The 14,430-nt window shown below is 36.6% G+C and overlaps 1 protein-coding gene across 3 annotated transcripts in view; it reads right to left on the bottom strand.

Moving 5' to 3' along the window:
* LOC111142870 (protein argonaute-3) overlaps positions 1-14,430 on the bottom strand; it is a 145,738-nt gene that overhangs the window by 66,437 nt on the left and 64,871 nt on the right. The gene's annotated exons all lie outside the window — the stretch shown is intronic.

Below are 14,430 nucleotides of genomic sequence, written 5' to 3'. Positions count from 1 at the left end.
ATGCATTATCTTATGTGTAGTTAATGAAATACACATAACAATGCTGACCTATCATTTTATACTATTCAAGATAGGCAAAGAATCTGAAGACCTAGAACACAAACTGACAACAAGCCAATGGAAGAATGAAAGCTCTGAAGGGATATAAAGTGATACAATCAGTTAGGAGAACAAAGAGAAACATATAATAAATTTGAACATATGCTTAATTTTTAGTCCAGCAGTTCCACTATCTTGAAATACACTCTAGATTCCCTATTTGCAAAAGGACGGAGGAGTAAGAATGCTTATTTAGGATTGTTTTTAATAGTAAAAAGAATGGAAACCACCAAAATATCTGTTAGTAGAATGGCTAAATTTGGAGTATATGCATATAATTAAAATTGATTAGGCAGGTGTTAGAATTCAGATAAATAAAACTGAGAAATAAAATACAGGTATTACTGAGAGGGCTTTGGTGGAAAAGGAGATATTATCTACTACTTAGACTGCCAGTATCTAAATATGCATAATCTACAACTAAGGAAAAAAAATTCATAAAAAGAGACTATGTCTAGAATACCGGTGGGAAAGACTTTTGATTCATCAACACAGATCTCGGAATTAAAGTCATTTAAATTTCATTAAGGTTTTATAATACATTCTATTAACTGTCATTTATCTTTTAACAGATTAATAAATGATAGAATTTTTGTTGTTGGAAATACATCCTTTAATTTCTTATTGTTTGTTGCATGTTTGTTTTTTAACAAAGTTAATTTTCTTCTTTTCAGGGGTAGCAGTGTTAGAATAATAAAAAAAGGACAGGCTTTAAAATAAAATAGATTTTGATGCTAGGTGTAACACTAATTACTTCTCTGAATTTTTATTTGTTCATCTGTAAAACTACTCATAGCATTAGGGTAGAGATTCAATGCAAAGTACCAAGTTGTATTCAGAACATGACAGGAGCTCAACAGAGAACTGTCTACTCATGTCATTTGTTCACTGATCAACTGGTCTTAATTCCAGGCAAAGTCATTTCGTTGATGTAAACTAACACCCTGAAGAGGTTTTACAGGAGAGTGTTCCATGAAGAAGAGATTAGAATTCTTAAGTTTGTGTTTTACTATTTCAAAAGACATGGCAGAAAATAACAGATATGAAGAAGAAAGTAACAGATATTTGCCATATTTAAAATAACTAGGACTACCAAATGAGACCAAGGACAAATGAACAGTATAAAATAGAGCAGAAATTAACATGGGAGTACAAACATAATCACAACTTTTTTTTTATGTACACCTTCTACCTCCTGAGAGGTTACATGGTATGGATGTTATCTGCCTCAATTTTATAGGCTTATTCCTATGGCTCTGAAAGTATGAGAACAGAATTTAAGACTACTCATTACACAATGCCTTTTATGGTTATAATTAGTGAGCACTTAGGATGCCATGTTAAACATCCTTGTATTTCCTATTATCACTTAGCAAAATATTATTAACATAGTACTCAGGAGATATTGATAAAGATTTTTTTCTGTTTTTAATGTAAAATACCACATATTCAGTAAAGTATATAAAACATATATGTGTCACTTAAATTATTATACAGTAAATACCTAGAAAACCAACACTGGATCAACAACTAAATATTGCCTGTATCTTAAAAACCTCTTCCCTAGCCCCTTCTCAATCCTAACTTCCCTTCTCCTTCAAAGTAACCAAAGTCTTGGCTTTTATGGTAATCACTTCCTCTTTAAATTTACAACTTAAATACAGATTCCTAAATAGTTTAGTTTTCCTAGTTCTTAAACTTTATGTAACTAGAAATACAAAGCATATAATCTTTTCAGGCTGTTGTTAAGGATTATCTCTAGCTCATCTCTATTAAATGTAAAGTTTCTTCATTTTCACTTCTCTAATACTGTGGTAAAGAAATAAAGTTTATTGGGATGCCTGGGTGGCTCAGTTGAGTGCCCAACTTTGGATTTCAGCTCAGGTCATGATCTCAAGGTTGTTGAGACTGACTCAGGCTCTGTGCTGTGCATGGAGTTGGCTTGGGATTCTTTCTCTCTCCCCCACTCTAAAGAATTAGATAGACAGAAGTAAACTACATAATTTACTACTATAACATACGGACATTTGTGTTGGTACTTTCTTTTTGTTACTAGAATGTTATGAACATTCCTATAGTTGGTCTTTTTTGATGCACATACACATATAAATTTCTTTAGTGGAAAAGGCTCCACCTAAAAGTAAAATTGCTGACTCATGAAGGTATCTTTAATTTTCCTAGATAATGCCAAACTCTTCCAAAGTAGTTTTAACAACTGACCCTCTTATAAGCATGTATATCATTTTTGTGCTAAATTCTAACCACTGGTACTACCAGGCATAAATTTTAGACTTTCTGATAGGTTAGGTAGGGATACCTTACTTTTAAAAAAGGATTTTCAGTCTTACATATAATAAAATGAGCTTTAAGTGTAAAGTTCAAATGATTTTGACCAATGTATATATTTATGCTATTATCACTCCAATCAAGAACGATTCTTCCCATTATCCTAGAAAGTACTTTCTTGCCTCTATGTAGTCAGTTCCTTCCACATTTGCCTCAGGTAAACACACATCAGATTCCTTTCATAACAGATTAACTGGATCCAGGATTTTACATAAATGGAATTACACTATATATACCGTTTTGAGTTTGGCTTCTTTTGCCCATTTTAATTAGTTGAGATTCAAACTATTGTATAAATTAGTAGTTCTCTTTTTAAAAAATTTTATTTATTTGACAGATCACAAGAAGGCAGAGAGACAAGCAGAGAGAGGGGGAACAGGCTCCCTGCTGAGCAGAGAGCCCAATGCGGGGCTCATTCCCAGGACCCTGAGATCATGACCTGAGCCAAAGACAGAAGCTTAACCCACTGAGCCACCCAGGCGCCTCTAGTTCTCTTTTTAAAAAGTACGCTCTATGCCCAGGGTGGAGCCCAATGTGGGGCTTGATCTCACCACCTTGAGATCAAGACCCGAGCTGAGATCAAGAGTCAGATGCTTAACTGACTGAGTCAACCAGGTGCTCCAGTAGTTAGTTCTAATTGCTGGGTAGTATTTCTTTTCTTTTCTTTTTTTTTTTTTAAGATTTTACCTATTTATAGAAGACACAGTGAGAGAGGGAACACAAGCAGGGGGAGTGGGAGAGAGAGAAGCAGGCTTCCCGCGGAGCAGAGAGCCTGACGCAGGGCTTGGGATCATGACCTGAGACCAAGGCAGATGCTTAACAACTGAGCCACCCAGGAGCCCCTCTGGGTAGTATTTTATTATATGCGCAGATCACAATTTGTTTCTCCATTCTTGTTTTTAGATATTTGGGTTGTTACCAGTTTCTAGTTATTATGAACAAGCAAACATACATACACAAATCTTTGTATGACTTTTTTCATTTGTTTTGGGGAAAGGCCTAGGAACAAAACTGGTGGGTCATAAGGCAAGAGCATGTTTAATTTGAAAAGACTACGCCAAAATATTTTTCCAAGTGGTTGTACAATTTATACTCCTACCATTTCCAGTTGTTCCACATCTTTGCCAACATTAGTATTTCCAGTCTTCTTTATTTGGTCAATGTACTGGGTGTGAAGTGATAGCTCGTTGGGGTTATTTGCATTTTTCAGACGAGCAATGATGTTTTAGCATCTTCTCAAGTGCTTATCTGCCATTCACATACACCTTTTGTTAAGTGTCTGCCTTTGACCACTTTTTAAATTGTCTGGTATAAGTTTTTCACATATTCTGGACATAAATCTTTTGTTTAGATATAGGTTTTGTAAATGTTTTCTCCCAGTAGTTGCTTAAGTGTTCTGAAGGACACTTAAAGGGGGTTTCCAGTACATCAAGAACTCTTTCACTCCAAGGACATGAATATTTTTCCTATTTTCTTAGAAATTTCCCAGTTTTAGCTTTATGTTTTGGCCTGTGATATATCTAGAATTAATTCTTGAGTATGGTTTCAAGTAGGGGTTATGTTTACTTTTTTATACCCATATCCAGTTGTTCTTGTATCATTTATTAAGACTATCCTATCTTCACTGAATTATATTGTCCCCTCTGTCAAATATCAACCGGGGCGCCTGGGTGGCTCAGTGGGTTAAAGCCTCTGCCTTCAGCTCAGGTCATGATCCCAGAGTCCTGGGATCGAGCCCCGCATCGCATCATCGGGCTCTCTGCTCAGCAGGGAGTCTGCTTCCTCCTCTCCCTCTGCCTGCCTGTCTGCCTACTTGTGATCTCTGTCAAATAAATAAATAAAATCTTAAAAAAAAAAATCAATCAACCGCATGAGCGGGGCTACTTCTATATCTATTCTAATTGCTTCTCAGCCTGTGATGATCTAAGATCAAGTATCTTAGGAAAAAAAAGATCAAGTATCTGTAGTTATTACTATATATCGAGTAATATCGAGTTATTGTAACCCGATTTACATGTCTACCTTTACTCCAACATCACAGTTTTGATTACTATAGCTTTATAGCATATCTTTAAAACCAGGTAGTAATAAATCTTCCCACTTTGTGCTTCTTCAAGATGTTTTTGGCTCTTCTAGGTTCTCCGTATTTCCATATAAATCTTATGAACACTCAGTGTATCAACTCGTATTTAAGAAGAAATCTGATGAAATTTCCATAGGGGCTGTGTTGCGTCTACAGATCAATTTGGGGAGAATGGACACTTAAAAAAAGATTTATTCATCTGTTCTAAGGAGGGAGAGAGGGAGAGGGAGAGAGAGAGAGAGAGAGAACACTAGTGTGTGAGCAGGAAAGGGGGGAGGGGGAGAGAAATCCTCAAGCAGACTCCCAGTGGAGTGCAAAGTCCCAGGCAGGGCTTGATCCCAGGACCCAGAGACCATGACACCAGTGGAAACCAAGAGTTGGACACTCAACTGACTGACCCACCCAGGAGCCTCATGGGAGAATGGACTTTTTTTTTTTTAAGATTTTATTTATTTATTTATTTATTTGACAGAGAGAGAGAGAGAGAGAGAGATCACAAGTAGGCAGAGAGGCAGGCAGAGAGAGATGGGGAAGCAGGCTCCCTGCTGAGCAGAGCCTGACACAGGGCTTGATCCCAGGACCCTGAGATCATGACCTGAAGGCAGAGGCTTAACCCACTGAGCCACCCAGGTCCCCCAGAAGAATGGACATCTTAACAATTTGAGTGTTCTGATCTAAGAACATGGTTATCTTTATTTATATCTTCCTTGTCTTTCTCAGGAAAGCTCTGTAGCTTTCAGTATAGAAGCCTTACACATCTTTCTTTAGATCTATTCCTAAATGTTACATTTTTTGGTATTATTATAAATGGTATTTTTATTTTTCTAATTGGTGAATGCAGGTATTATTTCTTATTATACTGCTTACACTGATTTTTGTACATGCTATTAGTATCCTGTGTCCTTGCTAAATTCATCTATTAATTCCAGTAGAGTTTTTTTGGGGTAGATTCATTAGGATATTTTACGTAGGGAATTATGTCTTCTGCAAACAGGGGCAGTGTTATTTCTTCCTTTACAATATTATGTCTTTATTCTTCTAGCCTTACTGCATTAGTTTGGACCTCTAGCACAATGTTGAATCAAGCAGTGAAAACCAAGTATCCCTGCCTTGTTTTTTATCTTAAAAGCAAAAGCATTAAACATTTTTACCTTTTATAATGATGCCCATTATGTTTTTTCTACACGCTTTTATCAAGTTAAAGTTTCCTTTTATTGCTAGTTCACTGCAAATTTTTATCAGGAGAATGTTAAAAATGTGTCAAATGATTTTTCTGTCTATTGAGAGGATTATATTGTTTTTGTCAAGTGTCTGTATCATAGGTACACTAGCCTCATAAAATGAGCTGGAAAGTCTTTCCTCCTCTATTTTCTGAATTTGTGAAAGATTGGTACTATTTTTCCTTGAATGTTAGATAAAATCCACCAGTTAAATCACTGGAGTTTTCAAGGGATAATGAACTTAATAAAGAGCTATTCAGTGGAGTGCCTGGGTGGCTCAGTGGGTTAAAGCCTCTGCCTTTGGCTCAGGTCATGATCCCAGGGTCCTGGGATTGAGACCCGCATCGTGCTCTCTGCTCCGCAGGGAGCCTGCTTCCTCCTCTCTCTCTGCCTGCCTCTCTGCCTACTTGTGATCTCTAATAAATAAATTAATTAATCTTAAAAAAAAAAGGAGCTATTCAGATTACTCTTCCAAATCAATTTCTATAAAGTTCTGTTTAAGTTATAAAATTAATTGGTATAAAGTTCATAACATTTCCTTATTAACCTTTCAATTCTGAAGGATCTTTAGTTATACCCTCTCTTTCATTCCTCATGCCAATAATCTGTTTTTTCTATTTTTCTTGATTAGTCTTGCTAGGATTTAATTAATTTTATCAAAAGAACCAAGGGGCTTCATGCATTTTCTGTGCTATTTTCTATTTAACTAATTTTTGCTCTGATCTTTATTATTTCTCAACTTCTACTTAATTTGGATTTTTTTATCTGACAGAGAGAGCAAGTGAGTGAGCACAAGCAGGAGGAGCAGCAGAGGGAGAGAGAGAAGCAGACTCTCTGCTGAGCAGGGAGCCCGATTCTGGGCTCAATCCCAGACTCCAGGATCATGACCTGAGCCAAAGATAGCTGCTTAATCGACTGAGCCACCCAGGCACCCTGATTTGTTAACTTTGGATGGAAACTTTGTGTGATAACCAGCCTCCAAGAAGCCCCTAGTAAGTCTTGCCTTGTGGGATTCACACCTTTGTGTAAGTCTTTCCTACTCTAAGTATAACTATCTGTGTAACTAACAGGATATTATGAAAATGACAGAATGTAACTTTCAGTGCTAGGCCTTAAAGTCATTATAGCTTCTACCTGCTCTATCATGGATTACTTGCTCCAGAGAAGGACACCCACAATTATCGTTAGGACACTTAACCAAATCTATAGAGAGATCCATGTGGCAAGAAGCTAGGCTTTCATCACAAACTTGCTATCAACTGAGTTTTATAGATGTTAAACAAGACTTAATCATCCATGTAAACATTTATTAAATATCTACTGTACTGTATGGACTCCCTTATGGGTTGAAATTTAGAGATGACCCAGACAAAGCCTCTGCCCTTTAAGAACAGATTCTGGGTTAAGACAACAGATTACCAACAAGCAGCTCATTTCATTCCTTCCGCAATCCCCAAACTCTACTATAACCATGGTGAGGAATTTTAAAAGACAGATAATCTTAGGAGAACAGAAAACAGGAAGTCCATTAATATTTTAGAAGATGAAAAGCAAGTGGACAGATTGTAACTGACATAATAGATCCAAGAAAATGAAATCCTGAGGTGGCTATGTTGGGAAATGTAAGAACCAAAGAAAGATAAAATCTTCAAAAGATATGAGAAGTGGCAGCACTAAGTAGCTCTGAACTAGTAACAGAATGGGAAGGTGGAAAAAATAAAGAGGAAAGCTATTTGAGAAGCAGGTGGAGTCCTAGATCCCCTAACTCCACATTGCTGAACAACTGCCCCTTTGTCATCCCTGCATAAATCTGGAGGTTTATTCTCTGGAAAAAATAAAGGAAACACTCTTTGGAGGGAGCAGGGCAGGCATAGTTGTGGGCACAGGACTGTACCAAAAATAAGGGATTAAATGACTATAAACAATTAAATGCTGAATGCAAACCTTCTCCCAACCAGAATGTCCAATTTGGCTTCTAGAATGTAGACAGTGAGACTGTTGACCTTCAGGCAGAAGCTCAGAAGACCCTCATCTTTGAGTAACCTGACCAACCAAGCAAAGAGACTTGAGGATACAAATGCAGGTCCCCTAACAACAGCACAGTGAAATCACCCTATGATGAAGCTCAAAGTCAACAGGCCCCACTGATGCATTCAGAGCATCTAGTCAGTGTTTTAGACTCCCAATGAAACACGTGTAGATAATCAAGGACAGTGTATACCTGAAGAAAGCCTCCAACATGGAAGACAGAGATCAAAACAAAAGGAGTCTGGGCAAAGCATAAACATGTGTAGAAAAAAGGAAAGTCCAAAATAAATCATTCTCAGTGAGCTAAGAGAGAATACTGCAATTGCGAAACAAGAAGACTACGGTACATCATTCAGGAAATAAAAAACAACAGCTAGAAAAGAACATAATAGCAGAAATGAAAAAAGTGAGTAAAGGGTTAAAAGATGAAGCTGAGGAAATTTCCAGAAAGTAAAGCAAAATAAATGAAACAAAAAGACAACGGATACATACCTAAATGGGTAAATTTTATGGTATGTACAAAAAAATCTCACTAAAGCTATTTAAAAAATGGAACACTGCTTTCAAATTTTAGAAGGAAAATTATTTCTGACACAGAAACCCAGCTAAACTATCATTTGTGTTATAGTGTGTAAGGTGTCACAATATTTGCCTCTTGTATATCCTTTTCTCATGAAACTTTATTTTTTATTAACATATAATGTATTATTTGTTTCGGGGGTACAGGTCTGTGAATCACCAGTCTTACACAATTCACAGCACTCATCATAACACATATCCTCCCCAGTGTCCATCACCCAGCCACCATCCCTCCCACCCTCCTCCCTCTAGTAACCCTCAGTTTGTTTCCTGAGATTAAAAGTCTCTTATGGTTTGTCTCCCCCTCTGGTTTCGTCTTGTTTCATTTTTCCCCTCCCCTATGACCCTCTGATCTTGTCTGTCCTTTTCTCACAAAGCTTCTGAACAATAAAAAAAAGGAAGGAGGGGCAGAGAGAAAAAGGATATAGGAAACAGAAGATCAATAAAGGAAAAAGATAAAGTTCTCCAGAGGGGTAGTGATATGAGATTCTAAGAGGACAGCTGTGTACCAAATATGAATGGCATACTCAATGAGCTGAAACACTGTGAATCAAGAAACAGATTGGATGAAGACTGTCATCAAGATTTCTGCTGCCATTATTCTGCTTTTGTAATATGAGGATAGTCTGGGTAAGCCCGACACAGATATATTTACTTTGCCTGGCTAGACCATATGTTGATAAAGTTCCTGTCCTGCTGCCTGAAATCACTCTCATTACACCCTCAAGAAATGTTCTGCTTTGATCTATTGCTAATTTGAGTAAGGACTAATTTGAATAATATAAATTATTTCTTAGTCCTAAAGATCTTATACCCAAACTCAAGACAAATATATGAAGCAAGCAACACTAATAGTGTAATATTTACTAGAAATCTGTTTTCCTTGCAAAGGAAGCATATTCTGGGTGAACTTCTGACTCTGAAGCAGAATAAATTACAATTACTAAATTCTACAATAATTTATATATTCCATTTTCTTCCAGGAGCAAAACAGTGAATGTTTTACAGAAGGCTATTCTTAATAAAAAGCACAGTAAGTAAATAAAAATAACATAATATTTCTCAATTCAGATGTCCTCAGTTTGAGATCGGTCTGCTAGGAATTTTGCTTCTTAAGGGATGTAGTATAGAGCTGTGAATATTAAGGACATAACTTTGGAGTCAGAAGTTGACCTCTACCATTTAAAAGTAAACTATGTGACCTTGAGCCTTAAATATAAGCTACGGTTTTATTCTAATACAGGTTTACTAGGTTATACTACATTGTTAAAATCAAAAGCAAATGGACACCAGCCTTGAAAATTCCCTAAGCAGACAAAACCAGTTTAGCCATACAAACAAAGCTTAATATAGCTTATCTTGCAAGACTAACTTGAGCTGGGTCATTTCTTGCTCATGCCTCTGAAAATCATAAGCAAAACTTAAATTGGAAAAAAACAGACAAAAAAAAAACAACCCCACAAAAGAATTGTTTCCCAAGTTTGATATTAGATAACCACTGAACAACTCCCTATCATTTAAGAAAATTCTAATTTTATAACCAATCACTGAAGAATAAACATTTACTGCTTTCTCTCTATATAAACTGCTTTATAACAATATGTTCCTGAGACTCATTCCATGTTTTGGCTTGAAAGCTACCGGTTTGCAAACTGTTTTTGGTGCGTGTACAATAAACTTTTATTAATTATTACTTTGGTAATTCATTGCTTTTACTTCTGTTATTTCTAAACTTTTCACAAATATACAGATTATTTAACATGAATATTAAATAAAAACTATGTGACCTTTAGAAAGAGAAAGTCAATTTAGAGAGAGAAAGTTTATAGAGATTTTTTTCTCTCTAAACTTAACTCATACAACTGTGGTAGAGTTTATATGAGATAATAAATGTAAAATGCTTAGCATTCTATCTGGTATATAATGAGTGGTAAATAAAAGTATCTTAAGTGAACAACTACTAATAAATACCACACATTCACTGTGATGTTTTTAAAAATGTAATTAAAACGGAAGCTGCAAGTGGGTTTGGCTTAAATCCAGGCTAAATTAAAAATATATTCCACATTTCATTGACTCTAAGACACCAGTGATGGGAAGGTAAATCAGTATTTTATGTATCCTAAAAAAGAAACCTGCCAATTAAACTGTGACAACCATCAACTGTAAGATATCTCCCAATTTCAGAGATGATGAAATGTGAAGAAAAAATATTTTTGAGGGGCACCTGGGTGGCTCAGTGGGTTAATCTTCTGCCTTCGGCTCAGGTCGTGATCCCAGGATCCTGGGATGGAGCCCCACATTGGGCTGTCTGCTCAGCAGGGAGCCTGCTTCCCCGTATCCCTCTGCCTACCTCTTTGCCTACTTGTGACCTCTATCTCTCTCTGTGTTAAATAAATTTCAAAAATCTTAAAAAAAAAAAAAAATATTATTATTAAATATATATTTTTTTTTTTTTTTTTTTTGAGTCTTAGTTTGGTAAAATTACAGTTAAGTCTAATTACATAGTTGGGAGAATATTAAATACCACAAAAAACAATCATTTTGAAGACAAGATTACATCACATAATCAGAATTAAACTGCTCTCTCACTTAAGAGTACTCTTCTCTCTTCCATTCTTTTTTTTTTTAAATGATTTTATTTATTTATTCGACAGAGAGACAGAGACAGTGCATGAAAGGGGAGAAGGTCAGAAGGAGACGCAAACTCCCTGCTGAGCAGGAAGCCCGATGTGGGATTCGATCCCGGAACTCCAGGATCATGACCTGAGCCGAAGGCAGTTGCTTAACCAGCTGAGCCACCCAGGCGCCCTTCACTCTTCCCTTCTTACTTCCACTACCAATTTCCCCTAAAGGGAATCTGTCACTTCCTCAGAACATGTTCCTCAAACCCTGAGACTAGAATGGATCCCTGTTATATGTTCCCATTGTACTCAGCACTTCTCCTTCATAATATTTGTATTGATCAATACTAGTCTTTTCCAGTAGATTTCAAGTTCAACAAGGGCTATTTTGTTCAGTGCAATATACTAAGCACAAGGGATGCTTGGTATCTATCACAAATCAAATCACACAAAAACAAAAAAAAGGAAACATAAGCAAATCAGGTGGTCAGTGCAATATTTTCACTCATTATTTTTCATAGCAGCAACTACATTTTACTGGCAATTAAAAAGTAATTAAAAAACAATTAAAAAACCCTAGGCACAGTGCCTAGGTGGCTCAGTCAGTTAAGCGTCTGCCTTTGGTTCAGGTCATAATCCTAAAGTGCTGGGATTGAGCCCCACATTGGGCTCCCTGCTGGGTTGGGAGTCTGCTCCTCCTCCCCATCCCCCTGCTTATACTCTCTCTTGTGCTCTGCTCTAATATATAAATACAATCTTAACGACAACAACAAAAAAGCAAACCCATTTCAACTTTTAAGCTGTATTTTTTTTTCTTTTTTTTTTTTTTAAAGATTTTATTTATTTATTTGACAGAGATCACAAGTAGGCAGAGAGGTGGGCAGATAGAGAGAGAGGTGGAAGCAGGCTCCCTGCTGAGCAGAGAGCCTGATGCGGGGCACGATCCCAGCACTCTGGGATCACGACCTGAGCTGAAAGCAGAGGCTTTAAACCACTGAGCCACCCAGGTGCCCCTAAGCTGTATTTTCATTTCATTAATATACCACAGATCTTTTTTGAAAATGCTATCCATCTTCTGATAGTAAATACATACTATTTCACAAAAAATAAACATACTCCCACATTTTTCTTGAAACATACAGCCCTTAGGTCCATCTATTCTATGCCAACCAATCTATTCCATCCCTCTTCCTTCTTTCTTCTTAAAGGGAACCATTATTCTGAAATTGATGTCCATTTGTCCCAACTATGTTTTGATAATTTTACTGCACCTGTACGCACTCAGTATATATTTTTGTTCCGTTTTAAATTTACAAAAATGAGGGGCGCCTGGGTGGCTCAGTGGGTTAAGCCGCTGCCTTCGGCTCAGGTCATGATCTCAGAGTCCTGGGATCGAGCCCCGCATCGGGCTCTCTGCTCTCTAGGGGAGCCTGCTTCTTCCTCTCTCTCTGCCTGCCTCTCTGCCTGCTTGTGATCTCTCTGTCAAATAAATAAATAAAATCTTTAAAAAAAAAAATAAATAAATTTACAAAAATGATAACCTATCCTTTTAGTATCTGCTACCACCTCAACATTGTTTTGTTTTTTTTTTTTAATATTTTTTATTTGTTTATTTTGAGAGACAGAGAGACAGAGTGAGAGAGAGCATGAGAGGGGAGGTCAGAGGGAGAAGCAGACTCCCCATGGAGCTGGGAGCCCGATGTGGGACTCGATCCCAGGGCTCTGGGATCATGACTTGAGCCGAAGGCAGTTGCTTAACCAACTAAGCCACCCAGGCGCCCATCAACATTGTTTTTGATGATAATTTGTGCTGATACGTGTAGATCTGGTACACTCACTTAACTGTCATAGAGTATACCACAATATTTTATAACAATTTATGTATTCAGAATGCCTCCAAGGAAACACTGATAAGGAATTAGGCTGCTTCCAGTTTTCTGCTATTAACAAATAATGCCTCAAGCACATATGCCAGATTATCTCTATGGTATATTATTATGGGTTTTAAGATATGTGTAATTTAATCTTTACATCATCCTTTCTAGATACTGAAAACTGCTTTCCAAAGTAGCTATACCAAATGATATTACTACAGATAGTGTGTGAGTTCCTTTAACTTTGTATCCTCACTAACATTTGATTTAAGACTAATTTTGGGGTACCTGGATGGCTCAGCTGGTAAAGCGTCTGCCTTCAGCTCAGGTCACAATCCCAAGATCCAGGGATCGAACCCCTGCTCAGCGGGGAGTCTGCTTCTCTTCATCCTTCCCGCTCATGCTCGCTCATCATCTCTGTCTCTCTCAAATAAATAAATATTTAAAAAAAAAGACTTTAATTTTTATAAATCTGATGGGTTTGAAATGGAAACTTTTTTATTTCATTTGCTAATCACTAATGAATTTGAGAATCTGATTTTTTTCTTTTCTTTTTTGAGACTCTGATTTTCATGTGTTTATTGATCATTTGGGTCTCCTCTTTTCTGAACTACCTGTTTTACTATTGATCTGTCCTTATATTTTGTAAAACTCTTGGTTATATGTACTACAAATATTCTCCTAGCATTTTAACTGTTTATGATTACCTTTACAACATACAAGTTTTAAATTTTGATGTAGCCAAGCTTATCAGTATTATCTTCTGATTTATACATTTTATATTTTGTCCAACATTAGAGGTAATTCTCTTATTTTCTTCTAAAAGAATTTCGAAAGAAAGCATTTCAAAGTTTTGCATTATGCATTTAGGATTAAAATACACCTAGAAATAGATTTTGGATGTGATGTGGAATGGTTCTAATTTATTCTTCTCATGTAGTTAACTGTATAAACACCATTTATTAATAATTCTCATTCTTCAATGATATGAAATGCTGCCAGACATTTTACAAGGTTTCCATATATACATACGGCTTATTTCTGGTCTCTGTATTCTGCTTCACTGATCTGTCTGTCCCTGAACTTAAAGCAGTGTAGAATACTAATTGTTTTAGTTTTAAAATAAAGAGGGCAATTCCTCCTTCTTTATTCTTCTTTAAAATTATATTGGCTTTTCTTGGTAACTTATTTTTCCATATAAACCTTAATATTTACTGATTAAGTTTCATGATATACCCTGCTGGGACTTTATTTATTTATTTGACAGACAGAGATCACATGTAGGCAGAGGCAGGCGGGGCGGGTGTGTGTGTGTGTGTGTGTGTGGAGCAGGCTCCCTGCTGAGCAGAGAGCCCAATGCAGGGCTTGATCCCAGGACCCTGAGATCATGACCTGAGCCAAAGGCAGAGGCTTAACGCACTGAGCCACCCAGGCGTCCCTAAGATTTTACTTAAAACTGCATTTACAGATTAATTTTGGGAAAACTGACATCTTATCAAATTGAGTCTTCTCAATTTCATTCATTTAGATTTTCTCTTTTGTCTTTCAATCAAGTTTTATTTTAGAGACCTCTCAAA

Source organism: Enhydra lutris, unplaced genomic scaffold (genome assembly GCF_002288905.1).
Source record: "Enhydra lutris kenyoni isolate GAN:26980312 unplaced genomic scaffold, ASM228890v2 scaffoldscaffold9, whole genome shotgun sequence".
NCBI classification, from domain to species: Eukaryota; Metazoa; Chordata; class Mammalia; order Carnivora; family Mustelidae; genus Enhydra; species Enhydra lutris.
This window is presented reverse-complemented; position numbering and strand designations above follow the sequence as displayed.